The sequence below is a fragment of the Bombina bombina genome, chromosome 6 (assembly GCF_027579735.1).
Source record: "Bombina bombina isolate aBomBom1 chromosome 6, aBomBom1.pri, whole genome shotgun sequence".
Lineage (NCBI taxonomy): Eukaryota > Metazoa > Chordata > Amphibia > Anura > Bombinatoridae > Bombina > Bombina bombina.
This window is the reverse complement of record NC_069504.1, coordinates 956,730,858-956,749,517: the sequence shown is the minus strand read 5'-3', so window position 1 is coordinate 956,749,517 and position 18,660 is coordinate 956,730,858.

The following is an 18,660-nucleotide window of genomic DNA, read 5'->3' as shown; positions in this document are numbered from 1 at the left end:
GCTCTCATCTAATCCTGACAATATGGTCTGTTAGGGAGACTTGAAGACAGGTTTGAATACCTCTGCTGTATACTAACATAAACCACATGTATTCATGAGCTTTACTTCATTTTTTAAAAAACTACAATATTATACATATATGTAGCATGGACTATATTTGAATATTCTTGTACCAACTACATTTTCACATGATTTGAGTTTTGAATGAGTTTTAATATAAAATGCATGTATTAGCAAAAATATAAAAAAATAAATAGTTAATATACTAGTTGAAGTCACTTGTGCTTCTCATATTTATACGCTACAAACGAAAATCACAACTATTGCTCTAACATAATCACTGTATTTTTAGGCCTTTGACTATTGTCATATAAAACTCACTAATGAGAAAAAAAACCCCAAAGAGTAGATAACTATGTGAAAATATTATGTAGTGCGCTAAGTTAATTAGTTATTTCTGCAATTCATACAGTATATATTGTTAACATTTCAAAGGTCCTGTTTTCAACCTTTTACAAAGTAAGGTAGTAATTGGAACATTTTAAAATTATAAACAGTTTAATAGATTACTGAGCAAACCAAATGATGACTAACGGACTACTTAAGGGCATACTTTACTCACCTGCTTAATCTCAAGATCACTAGAAGAAAATAGTTCCTTTAAATTTTCATTTCCAAGACCTGAGTCATCAGCATCAATTAGATTGTCTGTTGGGATATTTTGATCTGATTTCATAAAAGTAAATTCATTTTCACTTGAATCTAGAGCCACACAGACATTGTATGAGTAGGGAAGTGTCAATGTTCCATTGTTGTATTTAGAAAGCATTCTAGGATCAACTTGAGGATACAAGTTTGTGCTTAAGGAATTTAAGGATGTTAAGTTATTTGATTCCTTACATTTTGAAATTATTACCAACATAACAGTTAATAAAAATAAAAAGGAAATTAAAGCCACAGCTACTACTAGGTATATTTGCAAATTAGATTGTGACTCTTCATTAGTCTGTTGATTGCTAAGTTTGGGGATAATCTGTTGAAAATTATCAGTAACAATCACACTTAATGTAGCCGTCACTGATAGAGATGGGTTTCCATTATCCTTGACCATAATCACAATGTTTTGCTTCAAAGTATCCTTCTCTTGAAAGATATGTGATGTTCTGATTTCACCAGTGCGCTGATTAATGCTGAACTGAGAAGGTTCTGATACTTGCATAAGATGATAAGATAACCAAGCATTATGTCCTGAGTCTGCATCCACAGCAACAACTTTAGTTATTAGGGACCCTTGTTTAGAAGAAAGAGGCACCAACTCATAAGCAGGTTTTCCACCACTTTCTGATGATGGGTATAACATTTTTGGTGTGTTATCATTCTGGTCCACTATGTGGATGACTAATGTTGCATTGCTACTTAGAGATGGAGATCCATTGTCCCTAGCCTCTATTTGGATTTTAAATTCTCTATGCTGCTCATAATCAAATGATCGCTGTGCATAGAGATCTCCTGTTTCTAGATTGATAGAAAAATAAGAGGTTACAGAAAACTCTTCTGTGTTATCACTAGATATGGAGTAAATAACTTTAGCATTATCTCCAGTATCACTATCTGAGGCTTGTATTCTATATATTAAGGCTCCGGGTAAATTGTTTTCTTGTATACATAAGTTATAAGAGGATTTCAGAAATACTGGAGGATTATCATTAACATCTAATATGTCCAACTTAACGTTTATCATATTAAAAAGAGATGGTGATCCCTTATCAGTAGCCAATATAGAGATATTATAACTTGATTCTTTTTCTCTGTCAATAGCCTGTGTTGTCACTATTTTATAATACCGATCAGAGGATAGTATTAATTCAAATGGTACTGCTCCTGTTATATGACATTCAACTTCACCATTTTCTCCTGAGTCACGATCATGAACTTCAATTAGCGCAATCACAGTGCCTGGAAAAGAATCCTCTGGAATTGGATTTGATATTGAAGTAATTGTTATGTCAGGCGCATTGTCATTTACATCGATTATTTCTATTATAAGTTTAGAATGAGCAACAAGGCCACCTCCATCTTTTGCTTGAACAGATATTTCATAATATTGCATCATCTCAAAATCTAATTTACTTCTAATTTTAATTTCACCATTTGCAGAATCAATGCAGAACATATGCAGAATATGCCCATATATGTTGCTAAAGGAATATGTGATTTGTCCATTGGAACCTTCATCTTTGTCAGTTGCAGTGACACAAAATACTGTAGAGTTGATTGGAGTATTTTCATTGATGCTCACTTTATATACTTCTTGTGTAAATACAGGGATATTATCATTGATATCAGTAACAACTATCTTGATTAAAGCAGTGCCAGTTTGTACAGGATTTCCTCCATCCAAGGCTGTTAATATTAATTCATGAATATGTTGTGCCTCACGATCTAAAGGTTTCTCCAACACAAGTTCTGGAAATTTCTGGCCATCACTAGTTGTCTTTATATCCAGTGTAAAATGCAGATTATCACTGAGACTGTATGTCTGCACAGAATTAATGCCAATATCAGGATCCTGAGCATTTTGTAATAGAAACTGTACTCCTACCAAGGTTAATTCTGACATTTCTAAAATGATGGTATCAGGAAAAAATACAGGAAAATTGTCATTAATGTCTTTAATTTCTGTTTTTACTTTGAAAACATTTAGTGGATTTGCAAGAACAATATCGAATGTCAAGAAGCAGGAATCTGAAGCTCCACACAATGTATCTCTATCTATCCTGTCTTTCACATTTAAATTCCCATTCTCTAAATTCACATTGAAATATTTTTCTGAAACATGTGAAACAATTCTAGGTTTTCGAAGAGAAAATTCCTTAACATCTAACCCAATGTCTTTTGGGATATTTGTTATAACAGATTCTTTCTTAATCTCTTCAAAAACTGAATAATACAGCTGACCAGAAACTGAATGATAAAGCCAAAAAAATATGAGTGAAAAAAATACTTGCCATCTGATTCCTTTATGTTCTTGCCTGTTTTTAATCTCAACCATTTTCAGCATCTCTAAGTTTCCCAAACCAGTTTCTTTTCAAATGCCCAATATTTGTAATCCACTTGACATAAAAATCTTCAAATCTTTATGAGAGCATGAAAGCTGTGACTGTATTTCTCTATTAAATAACCATTATGTGTGGAAAAGAGGAAAAGCTAGTGGATCTCTATTTCTATATTATTCTCCTTATTGGTGAACAGCGGCGCTCTGAGGCGTAAATGTGGAACTGCAGTATTGATAGTTTTGTAGACTAAAAAAAGACTAAACTACATATATCTAATTGAGTTTTTTCTTTTTTGTTATCAAAGTGTGTCATGATTTTTTTTTTAGTCTGGTATAAAGGGAATTTTATTATATGTTATCCAGTATTAGGTCCTATAATATATATTTAATCTGTTTCAGCATAGTAAACCAATGTTAGAAACTTGCTTATTGGTCACACACATAAGCCCAAAAATATGTAATTTCTGCAGTAATATTTTTTGTACAAAACTCACACATTTGGTGCACAGGTGCCAACTTTGCAAATTGTAAGCAGAGCTATGGTAGAGAAATCAAATGTATTTATATATATATATATATATATATATATATATATATATATATATATATATATATATATATATATATATAATATATAAAAAAATAATGATAATATAACAGCTTTTTACCATGAAACAACAGGATATAAATAATTTAATTACAGCCTTGTGAGTATTTAAATAAGTTTATCTATAAAAAGGCAATTTCCATACTGCAGCTTTGTTCATATTGGTCACTGCTACTTCCATAAACCTATACAAAGTATGTATATATAACTTTGTGTACATGCTTATATGTCTGGTGTTCACAGACTTTGTGAATATGTGAATAACATTTTATATATATTTTTGAGTATTAAAATATAAAATAGTATGTTTACTACAAGAAAAAAAACTATATATATTTTTGTAAATATGTAATCCTGGAATGTTGACTAATATAATTACATTGTTTCCCAAATAATTTCTTAACATACTTCTGTAATACTGTAACAATGAAACAATAACACAACGACATTGGGCAGCCCCTTACATTCCATCACTGATACATATTTATAAGTAAAACTACTGTAGTAATAAAAAAAAGTACTGAGATGTTGTTCATATTTTAACTTAGACAAAGGCACTAGTGTTTGTTAGATACATAAAAATACTTTAAAAATAATGCTGCTATCCTATTAAAACTTAAAGGGACAGTAAACATACAGAATAATGTTATATAATTCTGCACATATTGCAGAATTATATAACATTATCTTAGCGGTAACTTAAAAAATACAAGCATTGCTAGTTTTTTTTAAATCTAAAGTTGGACTCAGCTACAGCCTCTACTGAGCGGGTCTTGGATTTCCAAAGCACTATTCACGGGCATGCTGGCTAGTCACCGCACGCCTGATTACGCCATTGGACTGAATGTAGCTTACTCCCGCTACTAGACCAGAGCGGGAAAGAGCTACATTTCGTCCAATGGCGTGATCGGATGTGCTGTGACTAGCCAGCATGCCCACGAATAGTGCTTTGGATATCCAAGACCCGCACAGTAGTCCAACTTTAGACAAAAAAAAAAACTAGCAATGCTTGTAATTTATGAAGTTACCACTAAGATAATGTTATATGTTTACTATCCCTTTAAGGGACATGAAGCCCCAAATTATTCTTGTCTAGAGCACTATACGGCAGAAGTTTATCAAGATTGCTTTTAACAATATTTTACATTTTCAAGAACGGTAGATGGCAGTAGTGCAAGAGATTTTTTTTTCCCTTACAGACACTTGATTTTTATTTTAACTTAAATTGACTATTTTGAACTAGGTTTTAAAGTACACTTTTTTTAAACTGGCACGAAAACTCCATTTGTGCTGTAAATAGATACCCTGCTCGTTTTGTGTCCTAATGGATTTTCTGCCCTAAATGTTAGGTATCGCTAAAGGTTAAAAATACTTTATATTATTATTTTAATAGGCTTTGTCAAAGCAAAATTGCATATTTTTAAAATTAATTTTACTTGCTGGCTGCATCAGTTGAGTTTTTTAAATCAATGCTATAGTTAATACCTAAAGAGACATCTCTGAAGAGATATCAATTAACCTCCTTTGATGGAGTTTTGATTAACAATATTAAAATTTTCCAACTATAATTAAATTGATAATTTAATGAGACTACAAGATACAGGATATATTTCCTTTCTGTATTGCAATGTAACTTCTGTTTCAATAAGCATAAACAGTTGAGAACAAATTATCTTTTCTTACAGATCAAGGGCCAGATTATAAGTGGAGCGCAAAATTGGCCCGCAATGCAAATTAGAGCTGTTTGCATGGAAGATTTGCGCTCAATAGAGCACACTTTTTTAGGCTTCAATGGAAGCCTCGTCCTCATGCTGTGATGGGCAGCAATTGTTAAATATGTATGTAAATGAATATATACATATATATTTATGTGTTTATATGTGTATATACACATATTAAAACATAAATATTTATGTATATAAGCATATACATAAATATTTACAGGGAACACACAGTTCCCCATAGACTGCAATATAAAGGCACTTTTGCAAGCCGTTTTTGTTTCTAACACATCACATCTGTCAACTTTAACCCCTAAAAACTGCTTTGTGCAGTTTTTTTTATTAAAAAAAGCTACATTTTTTAATAAAAAAGTACAATATACTTTATTTTGGGGGCAATTGGGGCTCTAATGGAAAATTATCTGTTCTGATCTATGGTTAATTTTATGAGCGCAAATTGCTACCACGAGCTTGCGGTAGCAATAACCAGTCACTGGTAATGGCTGGTTATTTATTGCATGCCCGTTAAAGGGTGAACAATAAATTAGCGCTCCACTTCTAATCTAGCCCAAAATGGTTAGTAGGTTGTATTGATTTTCCAGACATTATCCTGTTCCCCCATGTTCACTGGGAACAAAGCAGCGTCCACTGTCAGAATATATGATTGCACACACAAAGACAATCACTTCTGCAGTCTTGCATCCTGTTTTCATGTAAACAAGCTGTGAATAGAGTCCTATGTCTCAAAATACTCATCCCACCTTCAAAAGAAGATACCCACTTAAAATAACCTTTCTAAATCTTATCCCACAAAAAGTTGGTGCATGTATCATAACAAAAAAAATGTTTAGAAGACTTCCAAATACAATTTATTTATTACTTTATTCAAATTCATTTGAGTTTCTATCTAATAACAATTGGGGGTATATAATGCATGTCACTCAAAATGACCCAGAACCAAGACTCATCTGGCTTTCATAAATAACAACACACTAGACATGTGCGGCACCGAATGATTTGTTTCAGATAAATCATTTGGAATGAATATTTAAAAAAAATAGTTTTTCAGAGTATTTGTGTGCTGCACCATTCGGTATTCATTTAGTTTAAAACAAAACAAATACTGAATATAAGTTAAATTTGCATTTGTTTTTGTTGAAATAAACTTAAATATAATTTTGCTGCAGATGGCACAGTGTCACCAGTAGGACTAATACTTACCTATAGTATGCTTGAGGCCACTCTAATCTGACCCTTCTTCATAAAATCCATGATCGAGTTAATAGGAGAATTAGTGTGGGGGATCCCACAGCGCAGGCTCTGCAATCCGCTGCACTAATCTTCTGTATACCATTACCCTAGACTCTGTAAAGGTTGGATAAGCATGGCCACCATCATGCTATAGGTAAGTATTAAACCTAAGTTTAAGGATAACAAATATATACTAATAAAAAAATATTAATATAAATTATTCTTTAAATTAGTTAGTGAATTAATTTGTTTGTTAAAATATTCATCACAAATTTGCATTTTTGACAAACCAAATGCACAGCTCTACAATACACTATCAGTGACTTAAAAAAAAAAACAAGAATAGACTTATTTCTGTTCTGCTTTGCTCATTAATATTCTCTTTTAAGGTAAACCGAAAAATCTGGACTATTTGTGGGCTATTAAAATAGAAAACACACTGTTAAATAAATAATCTATCTGACTTTAATACTTCAGGAGGCACTATAGTATTTCAGCAGCTAAATGGATATAAAAAATGATGCTAAAAATACAGCAAGACATAATAGATTTCATGAATTGTAGTGGTATAAGATTTGGATACAGTATTGATAATGAAACTCTAAGATACAGTTGTCAGATATTGAAATAATCATTTGTCTTGAATTTAAGATATTGTTCACATAGTAATAATAATATATTTTTTAGTTACAATCCACATTGATACAGGTTTAGCAGAAAAAAGCTAATATTACAAAACATATTAAAAAATTATACCTAATACATAACACAATGACCCAGCAGAAAACAGCTTTGACTTATTTACATTAAAAGAACTTTACTGTATGAAATAATAAATAAAAATACAAATAAAAAACAAAATTCTTCTGAACATATTCACATTGTTAATTAAATATTTTTTTTTCTCACTAAGGGCTAGAATACAAGTCATGTGTTAACTTTTGCGTGCAAGCAATTTTGTTTTTTTTCTATATGTTTACACACACAGGAAAAAGCACACATGGTAGAAGTTTAAAAATTTGCTCTCGTTGGGCTGGCATGACTGAAAAGCTCACGTAAAGGGTAGAGAGTTAAAAAAAAAAGTTGTAAAGAATACAAAATAAATACATTTAAAATTACAGTTACACAACTATAAACACTATTTGATAAAAATTATTTAAAAAAAATATAAAAAAGTTATATGGTATAAGGTGTTTGACAAAGAAGGTCTCTAACATATATATTCATACATACATGTCTAAATACTCAAATATGGAGCCCTTTGCAGTCAAATACCTGAAAACAGCGAAATATTTTTTATTTAATATTAATATGTAATAATACATTTAACTGTTTATTTACTGTAAATATTTTACTAATGTTCTTCACATAATAGAAAATGTTATATTAATTTTTCAATAGATATTCCTATATATATCTGTAAATACCTATACCTATGTATAATTATATATATATATATATATATATATATATATAGATAGATAGATAGATAGATAGATAGATAGATAATTTAATAAATAAATCACACACACACATATATATATATACTGTGTATATATATATATATATATATATATATATATATATATATATAAATATTTATATTGAACAATACATAGACCCTATTCCTCTATGTGAAGAACATTGAAATGTGAAATATAGATAATTTATCTTGGATTTAATGCTCTTAGTTTAAATGCGACTGGGTTACTGCACAAGTATAGGTATTAGTTTTTTTCAGTTTGCTGCTCCATTGAAGTCTATCGAAGTCCGACTATTTACATGCGTCAGATTTTGCTTACGCCCAAACTTTTTACCTTTAACTTGTAGTATGCATGCTTCCTGATGTGCACAAAAAAGTTAACTTCTAGCGAAGTTAACGCTTAAGTTGGCTCACTAAATAGTTTGTCACTTGTAATCTAGCCTTAATTCAAGTAGAAAACTGATCTAGGTTTGACACAGAACTGAAAGGCTTTATATCATTATATTAACTAGAATTACAAAGCATATTAAAATATAACACCAAATAAATAACATAAGTACCTAAGAAATTACCTTTAACTATTTGCAAATAAATAACCTTACTAAATAAGACAAATAAATAAAATACAATTGAGAAGCAAACAACTTTTGAAGAACAATTTTTTTATATTAAGCTATGCTTTGTTAACATCATTGCAATGAAGACCTCATGACTTTAATTTGTGAGGGTTTAACTTTTTCTCTGTGTTTTTATTATTTTGTTTTTTTTCAGATGAGTATTTCCCTGTGTTTCTCCTTAAAAAACAGACCACCTATAGTAAATAGTTTTTAAGTTTCACTAGAGTGCGCATACATTTAGAGATCTGGTTCCTCAAGTCAATTTATGAGGCAAATATGTCAATACAGAGTGACAGAAAACAGTCTCCCTATCAAGACAAAAACATTAAAATATGTTAAGACATGTTTTATTCACTTTTATGTTATGGGGTGACCAAATATAATACATGTCATGTTTGGTATCAAATGAACCATCATGATGTCACAATGGGATTGCTTATAAGGGTATGTGTACTGCATATACATAACTGAAATTATAAGTTATCCTATAACTACAGCCAGTGATTCCAATGTGATTTATGGTGTGCTTTAAAAAAGTGGTTGCTACCCTCCTTGCCCAAACTCTGGAAGAGGCCTGGCCAGAAACCTGACCTCATAAAAAATGTATTTAATGGTGAATTTAGTAATAGAATATTGTCATTCTATATGGGAAGCTGCACTCAACGGTGTGTTTGACCATATTTCTGGCATCTCCTAGGAACAGGGGCTATTCTGGTAAAGTTATATGTTCTGTTATATTTCTCCTTGTTATTTAAAAAAAAAAACAGTTTTGCTTATGTGTGTATCTGTGTTTGAGAATTCCTTTTTTTTATATAAATGCACTGTTACTCTTTTTTGTTCATAATAAATGTTCCTTTATTAAGTTTTTGCCTTTGTCTAATATATGAACCACGTTATGGAAGAGACTAGTAATAGTTTTTTTAGATTGAGTTTTTTAAATTTCTTAGTTTTGCCAAATTGTGTTTTGAGATTTTTAATTTGTTAGTCTGGGTTTTTACTTAGGATTTCCCATATAATAATCTTAAAGTGCTGGAAGCAGATATAGTTTAGTGTTGGTGGCATTAAAGGGAAGTTTGGGCATTATTCTGGGTCTAGTCCAGATGAGATAGTGTTTGTTAACACTAGCACTCACTGAAATAAGTCACAGACTTGCCTGAAGTAGCTAGACTATGACAAACTGGTTAAGGTGGAAAGGGTCTGTTAACCCTTTCTTTGACAACTGGTGACTGTTGCAGGGTTGGTTAACTCCTGTACTTCAGAATCATCTTTGAACATTTTTTTATAAAACAATGCATTTTGTACACAAAAATATAAATTTTTAGAAAATAATGTAATCTGTCTCATTCTCTTATAAATAATTAACCATATATTTAAAAAAATGTCTCTTAGATCTAGATTTTACTTTTTAGAGTTTGCCATGACTATATAATCCTTAACTGACAATAACAAAAATATATTCTGGCATTGCAACTTTAAAGAGTTATCAGAAAACTGCAGTTTGTGGATACAAAATAAAACCTCACCTGATCACGATCACTGGATGGAAGTGCTTCTTTCATATTCTTATTTTCAAGCCCAAAATTATTAGCATCAATAAGATTATCTTTTGGGACATTTTGGTCTGCCTTCATGAATGCAAAGTCATTTTCACTTGAATCCATGGCCACACAGACATTGTATGAGTAAGGCAATGTTAAGGTTCCATTGTTGCACTGGGTAAGCATTCTAGGATCAACTTGGGAATACAAGTTTGCACTTATGGAATCAAATAACTGGGGAGATTTTGATCCCTTATATTTTGATATTATGACCAACATAACTGTTAATAAAAATAAAAAAGAAATCAAAGCAAGGGCTACTACTAAGTATATTTGCAAATTAGATTGAGAGTCTTCATTGGTAAAGTGATTGCTAAGTTTAGGAATTATCTGTTGAAAATTGTCAGTAACAATTAGACTTAAAGTGATTGTCACCGAGAGAGATGGATTTCCATTATCCTTTACTAAAATTACAATTTTTTCTTTCACTGTATCCTCTTGAAAGACACGAGATGTTCGGATTTCACCTGTGTGAGGGCTAATAATAAAATGTGATGGTTCAGAAACTTGAATCAAATGATATGATAGCCAAGCATTGTGTCCTGAATCTGCATCCACTGCAACAATTTTGGTTATCAATGAACCTTGCTCAGAAGTGGATGGAACAATTTCATGCAAAGATGAACCACTACTCTCTGTTGATGGGTATAATATTTTTGGTGTATTATCATTCTGATCCACTACATGGATAAATAAACTTGCATTGCTACTTAGTGATGGTGATCCATTGTCTTTAGCCACTATTTGTATTTGAAATTCCTTGTGCTGTTCATAATCAAATGATTGTTGTGCATAGAGGTCTCCTGTTTCTAGATTTATGGAAAAATAGGAGGTTACAGAAAACTCATCTGTGATTGGGCTGGAAATTAAATAAGTTATTTTTGCATTGTCTCCTTCGTCAAGATCAGAAGTGTGTATTCTATGTATTAATGCTCCAGGTAAATTGTTTTCTGCTACATAGATGTGATAAGTAGATTTTATAAATACTGGTGGATTGTCATTAACATCAGATATATCTAGTTGAATGTTCTTCTTACTGGAAAGTGGAGGAGATCCGTTGTCAGAAGCATGAATAGTGATATTGTAATTTGATATTTTTTCTCTGTCCATAGAATGTGTTGTAACAAGTCTATAGTATTTACCAGATGATAGTATTAACTCAAAAGGCACATTTTCTTTAATATGGCAATCAACTTCTCCATTTTCTCCTGCGTCTCTATCATAGACTTCAAGTAGTGCTACCACTGTGCCAGGTAATGAATCTTCTGGTATTGGAGTAGATATTGATTTTATAGATATTTTGGGAGAGTTATCATTTTCATCAGTTACTTCTATTACTCAGACTAATGTTTAAACTAAGAATATATACAGTATATGTGGGAAATTGTAGTTGGAACAATTTGCTAAATCTCAGATTTCGGTATTTTGACTTTACTGTAGTTATAATATGGTAAAAAAACTAAAGCGTACGTCAAACCTTTTAATGATTATTTCATATGTTTAAATGTCAAAGTGCTGGGGAATCATTAATTTCTCTAGATCATGATATGTTTATTATGTACAGTGGATCCAAGCTCAATTACTTTTAAAAAAAACAAAAAACTTACATACATATATATATATATATATATATATATATTTATATATATATATATATATATACACATATTTTTATAGATAGATAGATAGATAGATAGATAGATAGATAGGAATTTCTATTTAAAAATGCATAGAACATAATCTGCCATGTGCAGAACATTGGAATGTGAAATATTTACAGTAAATACACAATTTAACACTTTATTAAAAATGAATATTGCATAAACATGCTTTTACATGTTTTCATCTACTTAACTGCAAAGGGCTCCAATGCATTTCTATATATGTCTATATATGTATAGTATTACATATGTGTTTATTTGTGTATATATGTCTGGAAATACATACATATATAAATATTTATGTACACACACACACATACATACATATCCATCTTGTACATGTATATGAATGTATCTATATGTTAGTTTTTTGTAACACCTGAGACCTTATATCTTTGAGTCCCTATAACTTTTTTGTGCTATATTTGTTTGAATCATTTTTATTAGACAGTGTTGTTTTTATTAGTGTAACTGTATTTTCAATGTATTTGTGGTGTGCTTTGTGACACTTTTTTGTTTCACAAAACAGTTAAAGGGACAGTTAACACCAGAATGTTTGTTGTTTAAAAAGAAAGCTAATCCCTTTATTACCCATTCCCCAGTTTTGCATATCCAACACAGTTATAATAATACACATTTTACCTCTGTAATTATCTTGTATCTAAGCCTCTGCTGACTGCCCCCTTATTTCAGTTCTTTTGACAGACATGCAGTTTAGCCAATCAGTGCTCACTCCTAGGTCACTTTACGTGCATGAGCTCAATGTTATCTATATGAAACATGTGAACTAATGCCCTCTAGTGGTCAAAATGTATTCAGATTAGAGGCAGTCTTCAAGGTCTAAGAAATTAGCATATGAACCTCCTAGGTTTAGCTTTCAACTAAGAATACCAAGAGAACAAAGAAAAAATGGTGATAAAAGTAAATTGGGAAGTTTTTTAAAATTGCATGCCCTATTTAAATCATGAAAGTTTTTTTGGACTTGACTGTCCCTTTAACCATAACTCTGAAGACGTGGTAATCATTCTAGCGTAGCTATTTTTGGTTCAGAACCCTGGATAGCGCTTGCTGATTAAAGGTTACCTTTAGCCACCAATCAGCAAGCGTTACCCAGGTTCTGAACCAAAAATGGGTTGGCTTCAAAGCTTACATTTCTGCTTTTCAAATAAAGATACCAAGAAAATGAAGAAAAATTGATAATAGGAGTAAACTAGAAAGTTGCTTAAAATTACATGCTCTATCTGAATCATGAAAGAAAACATTTGGGTTTCATATCCTTTTAAGGTCTTCAAGAATTTCTGATAGATAAAGAGCTATTAAATAAGAAAGGCATATGACACTCCAAATATTATTCATATCACAGATAAGGACAGCACATTGTGGTGTATGTAATCATTGTAATCAACTCTCAAGGCTCTATGAAGCTACATATACAGCTTCAGCACCCTCATTAGAGCCTGCAACCACACGTTGAGAAGCAGTGGTCATATATAAACACTTCTACCCAAATTGTTTGTAACCCCAGAGGTGGCAGATCAAAATCACCCTGGATAAATTCATCTGGGGTAACTGACAGCTCCTGCTCTTGTGAGATTGCACAATCATATTTTGAGCTTTGGGCAGACAGGTTCTTTAATAGAAAGACATTTTAAAGGAATAGAATATACTAGATATCAACATAACAAAATCAAATAACCTTATCTAAATCATATACTTCAGTTATCAAATAAATTACAATATTTCTGAAGAGCAAAACATGAATCAATTCTATCATAGCTATCATACTATAATATGATATATTGTGTGTGAATTTTAATAACACTGTTCCACATATTTGCACATAATAAGAAAAATATACTTATTAAATATCAATGGATACATACATAAAGAAAGGATACAAATTGCCACAACTGCTTTCTTGGTGGTATTAGTTTGTTGTTATCATGAGCATTGCCTACATTATACTGTCATAATGGATATAATAATATTTAGTTTTGACTATTCTTATCTAAATTAAACCTTTTATAATTTCATTGTCATAATATATGGCTTGATCACAATCCTGTAAAACAGTTATTATCTAATAATTTTCAACAGAAAATCCCCATTAAAGTCTATGGGGATTTTGGTAGATATAAGTTTTTTTAAAAGCTTTTTATGACTGACCCTATAGTACCGAAATAGGCTACAAATATAATTCAAGATACCCAAATAGTCCTAAGTCCTCAAATAACCACATTTATTCAAATTTACTGTGTGAAAATAAGACTGAATCAAAAAAGAAAATAATAAAATAGGTTATTGTTGAAAAAGATGACACCCTTTTCTACACCAATACAAGATGGTGACTTCATGGGTGGATTCTTAAAGGACCATTACATACAGTACAACGGCATAGTAAACAAGTGAATAATAAAAAAGACAATACAATAGCACATACTTCCAACAAATTTATTTTTTTCCTAGTTGCCGGCCCCCTTTATCATGTGATAGCCATCAGCCAATCACAGACTAGTATACAATGTGAACTTATGAACATGCTCAGCAGATGCTGGTGCCTCAAAAAAACAAGTACATTGGAAAGTCTCTTAAAACTGCATGCTCAAGTCATGAAAGTTTAATTCTGGCTTTAGTGTCCTATTAAGGCCACATTCAACTACTTAACCAACTATTGCTCACTTAGTAGACTAATTTAATAAAATCATGTTGTTAATAGAAAAATTATTTAATTAAACATTAATAAAAGCATATGTCAAAATAGGATTCTGCAGGATGAGTAATGATGTCCGGATTATCTGCTGGTGATAAATAACAGATAATGTTTTCATTTTATTTATTATATTTAAAAATAAATCTAAGTAGAAAGTAAATGATATCTCTAAAGCCCTAAATTGACCAATTGTTTTCTGAAAACTGTGGTTTATCAGCCATTGTGAACTATTACCTATAAAATAAAAAAAACTCACCTGTTCAAGACCAGATGTAAATGATTCTTTCACGTTCTCATTTCCAATCCCTGAATCATCTGTGTCAATAAGATTGTCTGTTGGGATGTTTTGTTCTGATCTTATAAATGTAAAGTCACTTTCACTTGAATCCACAGCAACGCAGACATTGTATGAGTAGGGTAGTGTCAAAGTTCCATTGTTATATTTTGAAAACATGCTGGGATCAACTTGAGAATACAAGTTTGTTGTTAAAGGACCAAATGACTGGGAAGGTTTTGATTTCTTACATTTTGATATTATGACTAGCATAACAGTCAATACAAATAAAAAAGATATTAGTGCCACAGCTACTACTAAGTATATTTGTAAATTAGATTGAGAATCTTCATTGGTGAGTCGATTACTAAGTTTAGGAATTATCTGTTGAAAATTATCAGTTACAACTAGATTTAAAGTAACTGTTGCTGATAGAGATGGATTGCCATTGTCCTTGACCATAACAACAATTTTTTGCTTTAATGCAACCTTCTCTTGAAAGACATGTGATGTTTTTATTTCACCAGTATGCTGATTAATGCTAAAGTAAGATGGTTCTGGCTCTTGTATGAAATGATAAGAAAGCCAACTATTGTGTCCAGAGTCTGCATCTATGGCAACTACCTTTGTAATCAAAGAACCCTTCTCAAACTTAAATGGGATAATTTCATGAAAAGGGAAAGCACTATTCTCTGGTGAGGGGTATAAAATTTTTGGTGCGTTATCATTCTGATCCACTATGTGGATAAATAATGTTGCATTGCTACTTAGAGATGGTGATCCATTGTCTCTTGCCACTATCTGAATTTTAAATTCCTTGTGCAGCTCATAATCAAATGATCGCTGTGCATAGAGATCTCCTGTCTCTAGATTGATAGAAAAATAAGATGTTTGAGAAAACTCAGCTGTGTTTAAGCTAGAGATTAAGTAAAAAACTTTACTATTGTCTCCATCATCAAGATCAGTAGCCTGTATTCTATATATTGAAGCTCCAGGTAAATTATTTTCTGATATAAAAACATGATAAATAGGTTTTATGAATATTGGTGAATTATCGTTAACATCTGATACATCTAGTCTAATACTTTTCTTGTTAGAAAATGGTGGAGATCCTTTATCAGTGGCTTGGATGGTGATGTTATAACTTGATATCTTCTCTCTGTCCATATAATATGTTGTAACAAGTCTGTAGTACCTACTAGATGATAATATTAATTCAAATGACATATCTTCTGTAATATGACAATCAACTTCACCATTTTTTCCTGAGTCTCTATCATAAACTTCAATTAGTGCTACTACTGTGCCAGGCAATGAATCCTCTGGTATTGGAGTAGATATTGATGTTACTGAGATCTTAGGTGAATTGTCATTTACATCATTAATTTCTATTAAAACTTTGGAATGAGCAGCTAAGCCACCTCCATCCTTTGCTTGAACAGACATTTCATAATGTGTTGTAACCTCATAATCAAGTTTGTTCTTAGTTTTAATTTCCCCACTTAAAGGATCAATACTAAATATTTGTAGAACATTTTCCAAAATGTTGCTAAAGGAATATGTAATTTCTCCATTGGAACCTTCATCTTTGTCACTTGCAGTTACACAAAGCACAGTAGAATTGATTAGGATATTTTCATTGATGCTCACTTTATATACCTCTTGAGTAAATACAGGACTATTATCATTTATATCAAGAACAATTATCTTTATTAAAGCAGTACCAGTTTGAACTGGATTTCCTCCATCCATTGCTGTTAATATTATTTCATGCATATTTTGTATTTCACGATCTAAAGATTTTTCCAGTACAAGTTCTGGAAATTTACTACCATCATTATTAGTCTTCATATTCAGTTTAAAATGCTTATTTTCACTAAGCTTGTATGCTTGTACAGAATTAACACCTATATCTGGATCCTGAGCATTTTGCAATATAAATCTTGCTCCTGGTAATGTAAATTCTGTTATTTCTAAAACAATGGTATCATGTAAATATTTTGGAGGATTATCATTAACATCTTGAATTTCTATCTTTATATTAAAAATATTTAAAGGATTTGCAGTCACTACATCAAAGCTTAAAAAGCAAGTATTTGCTGCTCCACATAAGGTCTCTCTGTCTATCCTGTCTTTCACATATAAATTTCCATTTGCTAGATCTATGGAGAAATACTTCTCTGAAATGTCTGAAACAATGCGAGGTTTTCTAATAGATAACTCTGTAATATCTAATGCCACATCTTTTGCAATATTTGCTATCACAGTATCTGGTTTAATTTCTTCCAAAACTGAATAATGAATCTCATCAGAGGCTACACAATATGGCAAAGAAAATATAAAGATACACAGTACTTGCCAGCTGATTCTCCAGTATATCACTGCTTGTAGGATTTTTATCAAAGCCATTTCAATATTTGTAAATCAATGAACAGGCGGATTTAAGATGAATAATATTTGTAATCCAGTAAAAAAAAATGTTGAAAGTTTAATTGGCAGGTTAGAAGATAATATTCTGAATTCTATTTAGGAGAGAAAGTAAAACATGGCTGTGCTTCTTCTTGCAGATTTGCTGTATATGTTTGTGTGACTGGTGGAAATTTGAGTAGATCTCCAGTTCTATATTCTTCTCCTTATTGGTGAACAGCGGCGCTCTGAGGCAAAAAAATGGAACTGCAGCAAAGTAACATTAATTTAAACTACACATTTTTGTTGCTACTAATGTAATTTGACAATACCAAAATATTCTAAAATATGTAATTTATGTTATAGTTAGTTTCAACAACAAATCTGTTTATATGTAATAATTAACAACTATGTAAAATATCCACTACTAAAAATAATGTGCTCACATGCAATATGCTTATGAGTATCCATACTGGTACCAAAGTTTTTCTTTAATTTAAAACACAAAGCAACACATATGGTGTTATTATAAGATTACTTCCACCCAATGTAGTACATGCATAGGAAGGATTGTATACCACAGTATGTGCTGATCTGCCAGACTACAGATCTCAATTTTAACTCACAGATTATTTTTTGTATTTGTTTTTTCCTCTTTCCAATTAAAACACAGGGGGTGATAAGTTATAAACTATTCTCCCAAGACTGGCTGAAAAATAAAAAACAAATAACAACAGCACCCCAAGGGGCCAGTGATGGAATTTAATTCATGACATATAAACAAAACTTGCAGGTCCAAATAAATACACTAGTGTGCTATGCAGTTTTTCAGTCCCCATCTTAAGCTAAAGCCTGTTTAATTGTCAGGCTACAGATCTCAAACATAACTTCCAGACTATTTTCATTGAACAGTAACATTAACCAAATGTTATGAAAAACAATTAGTGAATAAACAACAAGATACACTTTACAATATACATTCATATTTTATAGGCCTCTAATATGTGTGTAAGGCCTGCTTTTCTGACAAGCATCAGATGCTCAAACACAACTCTTAGAATATTTAGACCACATATTTTATTAAACCTCAGCATGTATAAATGCTTTTATAAATAATATGCCAAATTAGTCATCTCTTAAAGTACAATTCTCAGAAATTATATTACACAAATATTGTTTAATATTTTTTTGGGGGAAAACCTTTAGTAGGATCATAAACATATTGAAACTTAACCCCTTCATGCCGAGGCCTAGTGTTCAAAAACAAGAAAATAGAG